Source organism: Cryptotermes secundus, unplaced genomic scaffold (genome assembly GCF_002891405.2).
Source record: "Cryptotermes secundus unplaced genomic scaffold, Csec_1.0 scaffold967, whole genome shotgun sequence".
NCBI lineage: Eukaryota > Metazoa > Arthropoda > Insecta > Blattodea > Kalotermitidae > Cryptotermes > Cryptotermes secundus.
The window spans coordinates 636,008-653,414 of record NW_019731236.1 but is presented as its reverse complement, the minus strand read 5'-3'; the positions used below and the strand labels follow the sequence as shown (position 1 = coordinate 653,414).

Sequence of the window (17,407 nt, the reverse complement as noted above, 5' to 3'; positions counted from 1 at the left end):
CCGCGTTACGTCCCAACCAGATCCCTACACGCCGATCTAGGCATACCCACAGTACGGGAAGAAACTACAAACATCAGCCGTAAATACAAATACAAGATAACAGCACATCCAAATGAACTGGCAACCACACTATTAAACAACGCAGACGAGCCCAGAAGACTGAAGAGGCATAAGCCAACCGATCTAACGACGCGCTTCACATAAATGCAATACACACAATAACAAAGTCATACTCGAAATAGATCCCTAGAAAATGCTCACTGGAGCATTACTCTCGCCGACATGTTCTCTCTTAGTATTTAAGCATTAGATTAAGTATTTCATAAGATTCACTTATAGTCCTTAATGGACTGATTGTAAAAATATACGGAGATATACAAAAAAAAAACAAGCCTGTAACTAATGTAAAGAAATAAAGAGTTGCCACTTTATGCTACTCAAGATTAATAAGAAGAATGCCGGCAGTCGCACATTAGAAACACGATATGGTTATGTCGTCAGACCCACTTGCTTTATTAGTCACAGAAGAGACGATGTGCCACTAGAGACCAATTCGATTGATACAGTACAAACAGCAGTCTCTTACGAGCGCGTGCCAAACGTCAGGGCACGAGAAAAGTGACTGCTTATACTGTGGCAACAGAAAGAAGCCCTGCAGGTGGTGGGGATGAAGAGGCTACCGCTCTCTGCCTACTGTTGAAATGATCTTCAGACTTATCAAGCAGTGTCATAGCTCAGGCGGTTAGTCGCCGGCTTTTCACCGCGGCGGCCCGGGTTCAAGCCCAGGTCAGGTCATGTGGGATTTGTGGTGGACAAAGTGACGCTGAAGTAGGTTTTCTCAGAGTACCAATTCTCATTCCACCGACTGCACCACACTCATCATCTATCATCCGGGTCTGGTACAATAGGCCAATTAGTGGCCGACGTACCGAGTGGACTGTCTCACCCCACCCCCAACAAACTAAAAGAACTATCAGGCCTACATCAAACATTCCAAAATGCAGACCACGTTAATCAATTCGTTTTCATAAAAAGCTAGACCTTCGCTGAGGAAATGCAAAACCCAAACATAATAAAAGTTGGGGGTAGTCTTCAGTTGTTGCTTGGCAGTAGTAGGAAACGTTTCTGTCCTGAGCAGTTCAGCGCAGTGCAGTATAGTCAAGGTGTGTCGTTTCGACAAGGAGACGCGGAAGATGAAAATGAAGACCAAGAGTTGGCTCAATCTTCGTCCTGTTTCTAGGGTCACTTGGGCTCTGTCCGCATGACCCGATTTTAACCGGCCCACACCACATTCCCCACGCTACTGCGCAGTGTTCTTCTGACTGCTTTTCACCTTTTCACCCACGCTTCATGGGGAAAGCAACAGACTGTAACGAAAGTTATCAGATGTTTGACAATATACGACTGGAAGGGAATGCTGGGAAGTACGCTGAAGGAGGTCGCGTAACCACGCGATTGAGGCGTGATGATCGGTAAGGAGGACCTCATTCCGTGGCCTCAGTATTGGAACATTACTTCAATTATAAATTAAAAGGAAGTTGAATATAGGAGCAGAAGACTAGCAGTGAAGGACGTTTCAAATATAGACTAATCAATATGAAAATCAGCAAGACATACGGAGTTTATTGCACAAGCTAATATTTACAGGCAATCTCAGGCCTCTTACATTCTGGTTTCTCTTTCTTCGCCGTGGCCTTTACGACGACTGTGTCGTGACAGCTTTGAGTCGAGATATTCACACGGTCCCGCGTGCGGTGCCGTCGCATCATCGGCTTGGCACCGTGCCGTGGCCGGACGCGGTTGTAGCAACACAAATGTGTCGTGAGGAATTCACTGGAGGATTTCGTCGTCTCGGACAAAAAAAAAATGCTTTCTTCTGCCATGCATGGGCATACGTACGTATGCAACAACGTTTATGTACAAAAAGAGTGGGTAAGGTGGAGCAATTAAAGGTGATTTTGCATCTATATTATATTCCTCTAAACACAATGTCAGTGGTCATATTTCATTTTGAAGAAATGTGAGAATAAGCAGGCGATAAACATTCATTGTTCGCCCGTTACACTCGAACTGAACTTACGGAATCGATTATTTACTATGATAATTTTATAAACATAATTTCTGTTGGCCAAAAATCAAGTTACCATCATCTTTTGAATATATGTTTCCGTTAAATCACAGGTGCCTATAAACTCAAACGCAATACTGAAATTACTTAAAAGAAAACAGATTCACATCTACAACAAAAGAAAACAATTCTTTAATTTATTTATGGTTTATCTACCGACGCTGTCAGAAACTCAGGCTACACGGCGTCGAGTATTTTCATGACAGTAATAATGAATTCTAAAGGATATGGAAGCAAACAGTCGTAGCACAATTCAAGGTACTATCCAGGCATTTTCCTATAATAACTGCAGAAAACCACGAAAATTGTCATGATAATCGATAACTCGGCCTAAATTTGAACCGAGAACCTCCTGAATGTAAGTCTGCAGCATCACTACCTGAGCCAAGTTCCTTGGCAAATGAAAATGGAGGCTGTACGTATGAATGTAGGCGAACACTCGCTGGGATTGCAAGTACGTGTCTTACATCTTCGTCAATTGTCCGCTTCTCCTTCTGCTCTGGCAAAAATATCCGGTGTTATAGCGTAAAAGCGATCTATGTCGAACCTTGCTTCGTTGTCCATTTAAATAACTCTTTATTGGCTTCAGAATTATCTAATAAAGGAGGATCTTATGGGCACGACAAGTGGGACGCATGAAATTAATAAGGAATACGTATAGAATTTTGGTCAGAAAAACTGAAGGGAGTATACTAATAGGAAGACCTGACAGTAGATGGAAAATCGAGATTAAAATGTATCTTAAAGGAATAGAATGTGAGGGTGTGGATTGGATTCGTCTGTCTCAGGAAGGGACCAGTGAGGGGCTCTTGTGAGCACGGTAATGAGACTTGGGTTCCATAAAAAATTAAGTCTCTTGGTTAACTGAAGAACTATTAGCTTCAAGGACAGACACACACTCAGGCACGTGTTTCTATGTGTAAATTCCCGTGATCACTTATAGGCTGAATAACCGGGGACCTATTTCCGGAAGGAGAGACTTTCTTTTCTTCGTTTCCAGGTCCAGGCCAGATCTGCGACCCGCTTCGTCTATCCAACGTCTGTTGGGAGCTCTTGCCTCAAGAGTAAACTGACTGGAGCGTGAAGCTCGCCACTATCTTCATCTGATGCGCAGGACTTCACCCCCAACTCTCCCTCGTGGCGTAGTGTTAGATACAAATGAGAATTTTATCTCTCTTGTGCAGGCCTACTTATAAAATTCTCCAAGCTACGTATACTCGTAGATCTACTCGTTCTCTTGCCTTCAGTTTTTTCAGCCAAAATTCCATGTCTGTGCCGTTTAGGCAAAGCTTCAGGCCAAACAGTTGTGGAAGTGGCTGTAGGGGAGGAAGTTAGCAAATGCTGGTAACGTAGTGGAAGCTGTTCTAGTTACAGTCCAGCTCAGACAACGAAATGAATAGAAGGAGGTAGCTGAATACGTTTTCTCCGTTGACACATTTGCCTCTGTTAGTCCAAGCACTGGCCACAATAACAAACAATGCCAGGTAAAGTAATGCTGGACGCAGAGTTGACTGTGTTTACATAAGAACCTTCTCTATTCCATTCAAAATGTTTCTGTAAAACTTCTGAGTCTCACATACTATTCATCTCAGTCGGTATAACGACCAAGCTACGGCTGTACGGCCGACGAACCTGAGTTCGATTCCAGACAAGGACAAGAGATTTTTATCTTCTCCGTAACGTTCAGACCGGCTCAGAGGCCCATACAGCCTCCTGTCCAATGGTTACACGGAACTGTTTCCCCGGGGGAAAAGTGGAAGGGGCCTAAAGCTGACAACTCACCTCCATCTAGTGATTAGGTCAAGAATGGTGGAGCTGTATCACCACTTTCACTGTATCTGCCACATAAGAACACTATATAGCACGTTAACTGAAACACGACCCTTGTTTACCACTAAAATATAAAAGTCAGAGACTCGTCCAAATTGTAGTCAAGACTTTAGCAATTTTGTGCTAGTATGTTGGACTGTACGTCTGTAGGACTGAAGATTGTAAGTGACGCGGCAGTAACAGAAGAATTTCACTAAACCTTGTCTACTGCAGCTCTGTCAGCACCAATCGGCAGAACGAGAATTAAATCCAGGTCGGTGAAGGAGTCACCAATCTAACAATCAGGCCTGTGTGCGCCATTACCTCTGTCCTAGCAGTCTCGTATTGAATATAAACAAAGATCAAACAATTCTGATATCGTTACAAAGTAAGCTGAACGTATCCTGTGAAGCGATGCTTAACAGCCCAAGAAACAATAACAGCGCCGTTCAACAAAATCTGAAGTTTTGTAGGAAAATTCTGTTCGAAAATTTCTAAAATTTAATTACAGCATTTTTTTTCTGAGAATTAGAAACAACAATGCGACACTAAAACTTCTCTTTAAAACATACTTTATTTGTCAATAGTTATAGTCACGTTGCAAGGAAAAGTATTTACGCTTTACCTGAGAAACGGAGAGTCCATTTTGCACAAACTGGACCTTACCTTCAGTGTATCAAGTCAAGGTGGTAAGGTCGTTTCAATAGAAAATAGGCCTATCGTTAAATTAATTTACACGTACGGGCCGCCATTACTCCTTTCAGACCCAAGGGATCTCTTCCCCTTCATCACTGTTCTATTATTTCACACTCCTTTTCTTAGAGTTCTTTCCAACTTCTCCATTATCTGTCAATGCTCTTTCTTCTTCCTCTCTATGTCTTTTCTTTTTCTCATTCCATTTCCTCAGGAGCCGGGATAGCGTAGTCGGTATAACGATGATCGACAGGTCGTAGTTCGAGTCCCGGTATGGTCAAGAATTTTCACTTATTCATGTCGTACAGACCGGCTCTGAGGTCCACCCAACTTCTTATCCAATGGATATGGGAGGAGCTTTCCCCGAGGGTAAAGCGACCGAGGCGTGAAGCTGACCACTCACTTCCATCTAATGACAAGGCCAAGAAAATGTGGATCTATACATCCACTCCCCCATACGTCTTAATGGCTTAGTGCTTAATTAGTCAAGCACAAGGACAAATTTACCTACCCAACTACATACACCTTGGAAGTCTCTCCTTCAAGTTTTGTCCATATGGACACCACCATAACGTTCATATTGGAAATGTTGCAATTTTGCAACAATTTTCTTCGGTCGATGAATATGGATTTGGTGTCTATTAATGTCTTCTACAGTTACGGTTAGGTAACGCATCCGTCAGTACAACAAGAAAAATTATATTACAATTAAATTCAATATCACATTGTTTACTGAGTNGCCAAATCCCAGAAGACTGCTTTCTTCATAGTCACCCCCGTGAAAGCCTCAAATCTTACACATTGTTTACTGTTTACTGTTTACCGCTACATGTTTCGGTCCTCATGGGACCATCATCAGGTAATGTATATAATAAATAAGATAAAGTTGACTGAAATCTCAATATGGATCCATATTTTGGTACAACGCGTCTATATTATAAAAGGTGTAAAATTTGTAGGAGATTGTGCCTTGTGTGGATTCAAAATGATCTACCATACATTGGAAACTTCAACTCCATAGGAATTATCTTCACATTCTCTATAATTCTATGATATTATTTCAATATTTTTAGTATTTTTGATACTTTAATATTTTTAGTTATTTCAGTCGTGTAATAGCTAACATTTTATTCGTAATATAAAATCCCTTATTCGTAATATACAACATATTTTAATTACCTCCAGTAACATTTTAAATACAAGTTCTTGTATACTCTAATATTTCCACAACACAAGACACAATTTTCTACAACTTTTACAATTTTCATAATATAGACGCGTTATGCTAAAATGTGGATCCATGATGAGACTTCAAAATTAACTTTATCGTATTTAATATATACACTGCCTGATGAGGACGGATACACGTAGCGGTAAACAATAAAATTCGATCTATGTGATATTCATTTTATTGTAATAGCATTTTCCTTGTTGTGTTGATGGATACGTTACCGAACCATATAGTTGTGACACACAACAGGATGCATACTATAAAAATAACATTAACCCTTTAAAGACCGAATTTCTTCCAAACTAAATATATAAATGCAGTTCGTACCTCACAGGAAACACGTTGTGTCTCCGCTACAAAGCCCAACCGGTTAATGCTGTTTAGGGAAACATCCGATGCTTATTGTGAAAACCATATGAAACACACAAACACACTGTGTGGGCAGAATGCAGAATTCTAGTATGTTAAACCAGGTGGTGCATATAGTAACCATTAGGAGTTAAAAGGTTAAATAGTTTTTTATGGTGGATTGATTATATACGTCTGTGTGAGCTTTCACGGAATGAAAGGACTCTCAGGATATGAGTTTCAGAGGTAATTTAGCAATTTCAACTTGGAAGTTGATTTTTACTTAACAAAAATTAAAATCTGGAGAAGGGGCTGACTTCAGAAGATAAGACTGACACTGATCCGCGCAACGAAAGCTCCGTCATTTTCCTGAATGGCTCCTTCATGAGATATCGGTGAAAACTGTGCTTCATTTAGTAGGCCGATATGCGTTACCGAAGATGTGAGAACTGCGCATGGAGAAATCTGTGAGGAAATAACCTTTACTCAAAACAAAGTTGTAATAAAAATTAATGTAATTAAATACGACATAGGAAAATAATAATCCTGTGGGAACCACCCACAGTGAATTGAGAGCTATCCAATCATAGGCTAGGAACCAACCAAGGCTAACAAACGGCTGGGTAAATAGCCGTTGCTAGGTACAACCTAGTTGCAGTGAATCAAGCGCATGCTACCCAGCCGTCGCTTAGCATTCGCTGGTTCCTAGCCTGTGATTGGCTAGCTCTCGATTCACTGTGGGTGGTTCCCACAGTCCTATATATTCCGTTAATAAAAGGAGTAAATAGATCTTAAAGAGGAAATATGAATGTAGAAAATAACAGAAGTACATTAAACATGTGGGAAATCTAACAAACCTACATTAGGAGAAATTTGGGAAATAGAAGACATTATAAGAATAAGTATAATTCATAATCCGATGATATTTTGTGGACAAAAATATTAAGTTATAGAAAGCGGAGATTAAAACATCAATGAAATATAGCAGTGAGATATGAACTTTTCGTCACACAGACAAAACAAAAGTATAAGTAACAAAACAGAGAATTTATCTACCTTCTCGGCCACATACACACGATTAGACAAACATTAATTAAGGAAACACACGATGACTAAAGTTAATGAAATGGCTGGAAACATTAATCAGCTACGTGCTGAGAAAGACGAAGAGCGGTATCGCACTGGGATGCCACGACAGTGACACAAACAGCGATGCCATGGCGTCCAGCTGCCAGAATACACGCACGGACGTCAATGGACTGGCCTCAGACTGTCGTGTGATGTTGATTTGGTCTTTGCCTTCGCAGCAGCGATGCCAGCAGCATTAGTACTTGGCATCTTGGTTGGCAGCGATGCCAGTAGAATTAGCACTTGGCATCTTGGTTGGCAGCTATACCACTAGCATTATCACTTGGCATCTTGGCTGGCAGAGATGCCAAGATAGAAGCGCTGCCAGACAGATGCCAGGTTCGATATACTTACTTACTTACTCATGGAGCTGAGCCCTTCTTCAGGAGCCGCCAATTCTGCAGCTACTCAAGAATTTCCCAGCATTTTATGGAACCAGACGGTTCATTACCGTGTTCACAAGTGCCCTCCACTGGTCCCTATCCTGAGCTAGATCAATCCAATCAATACCATCCCATCCTGTCTCTCTAAGAACCATTTTAATATTGTCCACCCACCTAGGCCTTGGTATTCCCAATGGTATCTTTCCTTCTGACTTTCCCACCAATATCCTATACGCATTCCTCGTCTCCCCCATTCGTGCTACACGACCTGCCCACCTCATCCTCCTTGACCTGATCATTCTAATTATACTTGGAGAAGAGTATAAGTTATGAAGCTCTTCATTACGCAGTTTTCTCCAACCTCCTGTCACTTCATCTTTCTTCGCTCCAAATATTCTCTCCAACACCCTATTCTGAAACACCCTCAGTCTGTGTTCCGCCCTTAATGTCAGAGACCAAGTTTCACGCCCATACAGAACCACACTGATGCAAGAAAACACGAATTAAAGTACTTGTAGCTATTCCATTTATGATTTTATCTACTTGTATATTTATTTTTAATATAAATAAAAGCAGCTTTATGTGTAGCCTCCACCCTCGGTTTCGATTACTTGGCATTACTTTTATGTTACTTTACCTTACAACATTCTGTTCACAAGCCTTAAGTCTTTACTCCCATAGCGACCCTGGAATATTTGTGTAGGCCACACTTGCACGGACATGGGCGTAAAAAACAGGTTTTATCAACGTATTAAAAATTAGTTTAAGCATTAGTCTACAGCTTACTTCGTGGACTTAAATTCTCCATCTGGTGAGGAAATTGAAATCAGATATCAACATGACAGTACTTTCAGTTCAGCAAAGATAATTAGTTGCAGATCCACAATCTCGTTTAAGTAATAAATTATATTATTCATAAGATGAAGCAGTTTTTATGCGTTATTTTTATTAATGCGTGTACTTTTATTAGTGCACTACTATTAGTAATCCGTAATCGAAAAACAATTATTCTTGAATATAAGCAAAGGTGGGAAGATTGGAAAACCTGAAGAGAAGAGTCCCCTTGGGTGACCTAGGTGTAGATGGCAGGGTAACATGCACATGGATTTTTACAGATTATTCATTAAATCCATAAAGGGCCTGACAATATGGACTGGATACACATAGCTCAAAACAGGAACCAGTTACAGACTCTTGTAAACATGGTAATGAGCATTTGGATCATACATCAGAGAACTTCTTGACTAGCTGAGTGGCTACTACCGCCTCAAGGACTCTTAACCATGGAAAGAATGAAATATTTACATTATCACCACTTCTGAAATCATCTCACAACTGAACTTTTAAGAAGTCTAGCGTTATATTTCGGGGCACGTGTTAGTGTAGTTGGTTGAGGCACTATGCTACAAGTCAGAAAGTCGCGGGTTCGAATCCCGATGAGGTAGTTTCTTTTTTTTTCAGTTTACGTAATACTTCCAGCCGCACTATGGCCCTGGGGTCCACTCAGCCTCAAACAGAAATGAGTACCAGGAATCTTACTGGGAGTAAAGGGCGGCCGGCGCGAAATATAACAACCTCACCGCCATCTGTGAGCCGACTGTCTAGAAAATGTGGAAGCCTTCACAGCCTGTTACAGGGACAGCTTTACCTTTTACCGCTATATTTCCCTCTTTCATGGGAAATGAAGCTAATGTATGAGCACAAATTTAAACTAACAAAGCAGTGGTGTTTGTTGTCACAGTTCAGTACCCTGTGTACTGAAGACAAGAGGAAGCTGTAGAAATCGCAGTAGGAGCTGAGGACCGTGAGGTCCTGCTCTTGGTTTCACAGTTATTTATACTCCTCTTGACGCCACACTCCATTGATTGATAGTTACTTGTCCCGAGACGTCTGAAATATAATTCTACAACTGCACTGAGTTTCGGAATGAAGAAACATAGATTGTGTGGCAATGGAGCAGTCATTTCATTAACGGAACCAAAACTACATTCTCCTGTTAGCGCTCTTTATGAACAACAAAACGAACATGTTGACCAGTACATTGCGGTGCTGTTTAGCAAAATGCGGTGCTGATTTAGTATTTCCGCCTTAATTCCTGACGAAGTTTGCTAAACTTCTGTGAATGAAACTTGTAATTAGCTCCACTGTTTAACAACTTTCGGGCAAAGCATAATGGGCAATGAGAGGCGTAATGATTCACCACTGCCGCACAGTTGTTTCTTGGAAATCTGTGCAGATGAATCCAAGCGCGATTAATTTTATGGGGGTGCTAGGAGAGAGGTTCTCTTCCTTAATGTAAACTTCAGTTTCACGTGAACAAGCTAAAGTATGTAAGATTGAGGGCGGTGACTATGAAGAGAGCAGTCTTCTGGGATGTGGCGCCGTGCAGATATTGTGCTAATCGACGTTTCGAAGGAACGTGTCGCCTCCATCTTCAGGAGTTCTTCTACCATGAAGATGGAGGTGCACCTGCTGCACCTGCTCACGCTGGTTCCTCGCTTGTGGATTCTCTTATTTTTCTACCCACCCAGAAGTTGGAGGCGACACGTTCCTCTGAAACGTCGGTTAACACAATATCTACATGGCGCCACATCCCAGAAGACTGCTTTCTTCAAGTTAAAGTATCACGACCGAGTTATGGAGGTAAACGTAACCATTATATCCGGCGTGGAGCGACTGCTGCTACTTACTTCAAGAGACCGAATAGGCTAGCACGGCAGAGACGCTCTAGACCAGTGTTCCGCAACCTGTGTGCCGCAAGTAGAAAAAGGTTGCGGAACACTGGTCTAGACTGTGATCCGAAAGGTACACCAGTCAACATCTCGGCTGTCCTAAATGATCGGTTCATCTGTCTCTCGAGGCGAATTTCGGGAAGGTTCCTTCAAACTGACCATGGTGGCCTCCTTCCAAATCCTTCACGGCCACCTTTATAACGAATTTAGACGCTATATAACATCTGTAGTTGAAACATCATCACTAAGAGTAGATTCTAAAGGGTTCTGCCGATGGTGGATAACACATAGAATTACTGGGTTTTGGACTATTTCCATCGTCCGGAATTCTAGGAAACAGAAAACACGACGTTTCGTAAACTGGATATGTTTCCGTCTTCAGGTTAGGACGGAAGACATCTACTCAGTTGGGCCGCTTAAAAAGAGCTAATTTAATTGATTGAATAATTCAGATTAGCTTTTCTAAGGGGTCACACTAAGTAGGTGTCTTCCTTCCTCACCTGAAGACGGAAACAGATCCAGTTTCCGAAACGTGGCGTTTTCTATTTCCTAGAATTCCGGACGATGGAAAGAGTCCCAAGAACCCCGTAATTCTGTGGAACATCACTAAGAGCCAATCGTCAATTTATTCTAAACATGAAGTCATTATTATGCCTATATTTTATGTGCCAGAAATTCCACTATAACAAATAAACAAGTTACCTTTAAGATAATTTTTAGATTAGGATTTCATCTATTGGTTGATATATTCCGAGTTGTATGAAAATAAGGCGGTTGAGAAGAGTCCTATTTTCTGGGATAAAAGGCCGGGGACGTCGTTGAAAATCAACAGACGTTTCGGAACATGCCTCCATCTACAGGGTCGAGAAATAGGCCCAGCAAGAAGCCAGCATTAATTTCTGTTTCATTCTTGTTTCTTGCGTGACTTAATCTTCGAACCTGTAGATGGAGGCCGTATACTTCTCCGAATAATCAGTCGATTCTAAACGGACTTCATGATTTCATACCCCAGAAAATGAAACTCTTCATAACAACCGCAGTGAGAGCCTGAGAAACGATGAGTAAACAGTGAGGTTGGGTTAACTATGAATCCAACAATCAACCAATTAACCTTGTTTTGTCGAGCTTCATATAAAATGTATATAGACGAAACTGAAGATTCCATTTGTCTATCAGCCTCTCCATCTTGACGTCCGTCTACGCGCTTAACATAAGCCTACCAAAATACCAGGGTAGGAGCAAGACTAAATCCCACCCAAGAAGTCGAGAAATTCCACAGTCTCCTCAGTTAAAAACAGAGAAGCTTTCTTAAAACTTCGTCACAATAACACAAAACGACCAGTCACTGTGACAGAAACCCTCTTATAGTAAATTCACATCCAGGCTAGTGAACTTGCTCAGGCCATGAAAAACATTAGACTTAACGATTAAAACTGGCTTTGTGGCTTCACAAACCGTCTCTATCTTTTTAACATTATTAAGCAGGTTATTTCATGGCACCGTCAGCATCGACGACATATAGCGTCACAAGATAGAATGATAAATGAACGTGGTGCAGTTGATGGAATGAGAAATGGCAGGGGAAACCGAAGTACTCGGAGAAAACTCGCCCCAGTGCCACATTTTTTCATAAGTCCCATATGGCCTGATCTGGGATCGAATCCGAGCAGCCGGTGATTAGCGGCCTGAGTTACGGTCCATCTGTAATGCCACTTCTTCGAGCAGTGTTATTCAAACTGTCGGACAAACTGGTGACCATTACATGAGCGGTCGGCGCGCGCTATAGCACCATTCCCCGCTGCACCATTGCACGTTTTCTCTAAGAACAGGAGAAAAATTATAATTAATGTTACCACGAACTGCTTCTTCTACCCGCCAATTTAAAAATTTCTTTATTTAAATTAAGTATGTTCCTTACTACACGTCATGTAATACTATATGGACTACGGATTATCTTGTAGACAGCCATGGACCATCTGCTTTAGCGGTTAAGACTCTCGACAATGTGCGCGCATGAGCAGTGAATGTTTAAGAGCACTTTCTCGTTTGCAGATAATGCTGTTCAGTAACTTAACTAGGATGTATATTGGACGGATATTCATGTAAATGACATAAATTCACACGGAGCTGACTCTCGNTTTGCAGATAATGCTGTTCAGTAACTTAACTAGGATGTATATTGGAGGCTGACTCTCTTGGGGGTAACGTTCTTTAATTTTGTAAGATTTGAGGTTTTCGCGGCGGTGAGTATGAAGAATGCTGTCTTCTGGGATGTTGCGCCTTGTAGATCGTATGTGAACTGACGTTTCGACCCGCAGCCACCTGCTCACACTGGTTTCTCACTTGCGGATTTTTCTACCTTGAAGATGGAGGCGATACGTTCCTCCAGAACGTCTGTTCACATACGATTTACACGGAGCTACATCCCAGAAGACGGTATTCTTCCATAATTTCATTCGGGTCGTTCCAACCTCCAATTTTGGCCGGCTTAACGTTATTCTGAACTCCGTTCGTGGTTTAACTCGGTCCCTTCATATAAATAACAGTGCCTGTAAAAATTTGTGGCTGCATCCTTCTAAATCTTTACGCAACCCTTAATCCTGATCGTCTGGCCCTCCCTTCGCAGGTTACATATTTGCTGTTAAAATGACACTCTTGCAAGCAACGTCCTTAAACTATCTGAACATCAACAACTACATACAGACTCACAGACCGGATATACTGTAAAGGTCACTAAATTTACATTTCTATTTAGAGCGTTTTATTTAGAAAAATATAAAATTTTGTCACCCTCTCATCCTGTGGGAGAAGCAGCAGGAGCAGATAGGCTAAATATATTTATTTATTTATTATGGCCGCCTCTGTGGTCTAGTGATCAGAGTTCCCGGCCACAGATCCTCAAGTTCCTGGTTCGATTCCCGGCGCTACCAGATTCTCTGAGTAGTAGTAGATCTGGAACGCGGTCCACTCAGCCCCGTGAGGATAACTGAGGAGCTATTTCAACGAAATAGCGGCTCCGGTATAGAAAACCGGAATTAACGGCCGTGAGGATCTGTTGCGCTGACCACGCGATACCCTCTATCCGCTTATGTTGGCACCAACTTCGCCGACAAGCGGCGGTCGCTCGGTCGGTATAGTTCACTTGCGGACTCAAGCGAAGGAGTTTTTTATTTATTTATTTATTTATTTACCTATTTTACTTACTGTACTTATTTATTTATTCAATTATATATTTATTTTCTTATTCTATTTATTTAATTATTTATTTGCTTATTGATAATTCCACGGCGCTGTCAGTAGCTCAGACTACAATAATGCCAAATGACTGGATGATTGCTGAATAAGGAATCAAAACATCTGGAAGAGAACATTCGTGGCATAATTTGATATACTAAACCATTTACTGGGCCGGTCACGGTAGCCGAGCGGTCTAAGGCGTGCACTGTCTTCGCTCGCTCGGAAGCCGGGATCGTGGGTTCGAATCCCACTCAGGGCATGGATGTTTGTGTGCGTTTTTCTGTGTTTGTCTACAGGTAGAGGCCTTGCGACGAACTGATCACTCGCCCAAGGAGTCCTACCGTATGTGCAAGATCTAGTAAACCGAAGTGAAAAGGAGATTTTCATGGAGGTAGGCACAGGCACAAATGTGGGCTGTAGCGCCACAGGAAAAAGGAAACCATTTAGTGGACCGAGTAATACAACTAAGAGCTTCAGTCAGAATAGCAGGTCTTCGGAATGAGATCTGAACCCCAGGCCACCAGAATATGAAGCAAGAGTGTTTCTCAAGTCGACCGCGACCATCAGCATCTCAATTTAATACAAAGCTGTTATTTGTGATATAAAAAAAGATTTCATTAAACATTATGAATTCTTACTGTTGGGTCGAAAACTGAAAGGAAGTTGCTTGTTAGATGCTTGAAGCAGTATTAGTCACACAAACAGCATAAAGCCTACGTGTGTATGCAAAGCTGGATAAGAAAATTAGGTGTCATAACACTGAGCTGGAAGCGTTAATAGCCGCTTTCTCGTTCTCTGATTACAGGCCGTGAGAAATGATTGTACGTCACACATCACAGATCTAACCACCTTCAGGTCACGGTTGAAGAATCAAGGTCGAAAAGGTCCGAGTGTGAAGGAGGTCAAGGGCCGACAGCGGGAGTATGGTTCCAAATTAAATTTAAATACAGTAAAAAAGCAGAAGTTGCTGCTCCCACTCTACTTCAACTCCTCCGTACAGATCTTGTACAAAACAGACTCGCAACTATCTACAGTGCAGCTCTGAATCTTTGCTTCACTGACCCTGATATTCTTTTGGGACTTTTCTTGTTAGCTCAGGGCTAATACTGGGACAGCATCTCCAAACAGAAGATGAACGTTTCCTTTCAAATCCATATGCATTCAACATTTTTGATCTTTTCTCATTCAGTGCTATACATCTTACGTTGTTCGAACAGTTGTTACATAACTTACCATTTATTATTATTTATTTCTTACGGGGTGAAACTGCGTCCACTGTTTGGGCTATCGTACCTGTCCCAGATGATGATGATGACGATGATGATGATGAGTGTTGAGCAGTCGGTGGAATCAGAATTGTCAGGGGAAACCGAAATACTCGGAGAAAACCTGCCCTAGTGCCACTTTGTCCACAACAAATCCCACATGACCAGAACCGGGCTCGAACCCGGGCCGTCGCGGTGGGTAGCCGGCGACTAATCGCCTGAGGTCTGGCGCGGCCTACATAACGTAAGAATGCTGGATAAACATACTCTAAATGTTAGAACGCGTTCTCCGGGAGTCTGCAGAATTCATTGCTCTTCATGTTCACTTGTTGCAGATGCAGCTGTTCGAAGGGCTAATTGAAAGTAGATCTAGACCTGCTACGTTGCAGAGTCAGTTACTGTCTACAGAGCTAATCAAAATGGCGGATATTACGCACAACTATCCAATTTATTCCTTCTTCAGAAGCTAAGCAAAAATTCCCCACATATCCCCACCCAGCCTGTTACGGGACCAGAAGGTTCACTGCCGTATTCACATGAGTCTGGTACTGGATCCTAACCTGACCCACTTGAATCCAATCCACAACCTCTTTAAGATCCTTCTTGACAAAGTCCTTCCATTTAGACCCGTGCCTCCAAAGTGGTCTTTCCTTTCAGGTTTATAGACTAAAATCTTCCATGTCCACAGAACAGTATATATTTGTCGGGAGATTCAATGAAACCCTTAACCAAATTGATTTTTGTACTCTAATTAAACCGAATTTATACCCTGCTAATCCATCTGCCCTGCAGAAACTCAAGACATTCCGAATTCCGAAATTCATAAATTTGTTTATGAACTCGCAGCTAAGCCGTAGAATATCCCTTTCACTGCTTAAAATTACGTTTAGTTTTAATAATTTCCTTCTTCTCTTCAATTCTAATTTTCCTTTAAAAAGGTCCCGGAAGGGGGAGATGTCTAGTCCCCCACTTCTCCAGCGATTAAACTCATGTTGTGTAATATTTCGTGAAGCTGAACTAGAAAGACTTATTTTCTGTCGTCCATTTCTCACATCTCTACAAACTGATGGGCGGCGGTCCACACGAGTGACGTATGAACATACTCGTTAAATCTTCAAAGAATGCATCATGCTGTGTTAACTTATATTAATTTCGTTTGTTTATCCGTCACAACACAACTCTCAAAATCTCTTTCATATTAACTGTAAATAACAAGTTTACTGACTTCAATATTATCTTGCTACATGTAGCAAGGGGACCTACGTACCCAAATTAAATTTATCCGTTCAAGGAGCATGCGCTGTAGTCTCTGGCAGAGTGCGCGGTCGTAAGCAACATGCACTGGCTCTCCTCACATCGAAATACTGAACTCTGAAATTACAAGCGAATATATTTATATACACCCAGTTGGGCCAGCTCCGAGCACTTGCTTTTCTCCACGCATCAGTAAGTGGTTCAAGTCTAGTATCTTCCACGTCATGGAGGCCAATTCCGCTGCTTCTCTCATACATATACCACTCAAGATCAAGCCTCTCACAGTCCCTAGGGTGTAGTTAACCAGACGTTGTTGAACAAGGCTGAAAAGACCACGGCATACAAAATGGACCATTCTGCAGCATGAACCATTCATTCTCCTCTTTGCTATGTTGGTTTAGGTCTCTGCAGTATAGTTTGATCAAATTTACGTTTCCATATGAATATATACAATTTTTCCTATTCAAAAACATTCTTGCTCCTCTCTACATAAGTATGTATTCTCCACTTTGCATGATTGTTAAATTGAATTGAAATGTGTGGGTTCTCAGTTTCTCCAAGTTTCGTGATATTCAATGAAATGGAAGTTTCGATGGTAAACTGTAGCGATAATATGTCTGTTTCTTAACTTCTGGAAAGAAATATGCGGGAAAATATATACGTAAATATACGCAAATGGATATTACAGAAATAGGTTCGTAAAGTAAGTAAAGTAAAGTAAAACTCTCCCTGTAACAGGCCGTGAAGGCCCATAGGGCTGTGAGACGTAGAGGGTCCCACATTATCTAGACAATCGGCTCAAAGATGGCGGCAAGGTTGTCAGCCTTACGCGCCGGCCGCGCTTTACTCCCCAGGAAAATATGTTTTATTATTTAAGACTCTAAGTCGAAGCTGTGTAGGCTCAATACTGACAGAATCGTTAAACAATGAACTTACATAACAAATATTTTAAGAATATTTTCTGAAAGAGAATAATATTCTTATGTAGTTTTAGTTAATGACCAGGGATCAAAACTTGAACAGTATATTGATTTCTAAAATTTTGACCTGTGTCCACAATTCTGAGAACTGCTGCGATATTGTTAGCGCTGTGTAAAGCAACACGCTCTTTCAAAATGTTTCTTATGTACTAGTCATCGGTATTTTACTACACCATTATCACATTTTAAAGCCCAAAAGGAACGTAAATAATAGTTAAA

General features: G+C 41.5%; 1 protein-coding gene across 1 annotated transcript in view; it reads right to left on the bottom strand.

Annotated features, from left to right (window-relative positions):
- Positions 1 to 16,284, bottom strand: part of LOC111866638 — a 126,675-nt gene extending 110,391 nt beyond the window's left edge. The window contains exon 1 of the mRNA XM_023855778.2: positions 16,222 to 16,284. The gene's annotated coding sequence lies outside the window, so the exon portion shown is untranslated. The remainder of the gene's footprint in view (positions 1 to 16,221) is intronic.
- Between the last annotated feature and the right edge of the window lie 1,123 nt (positions 16,285 to 17,407).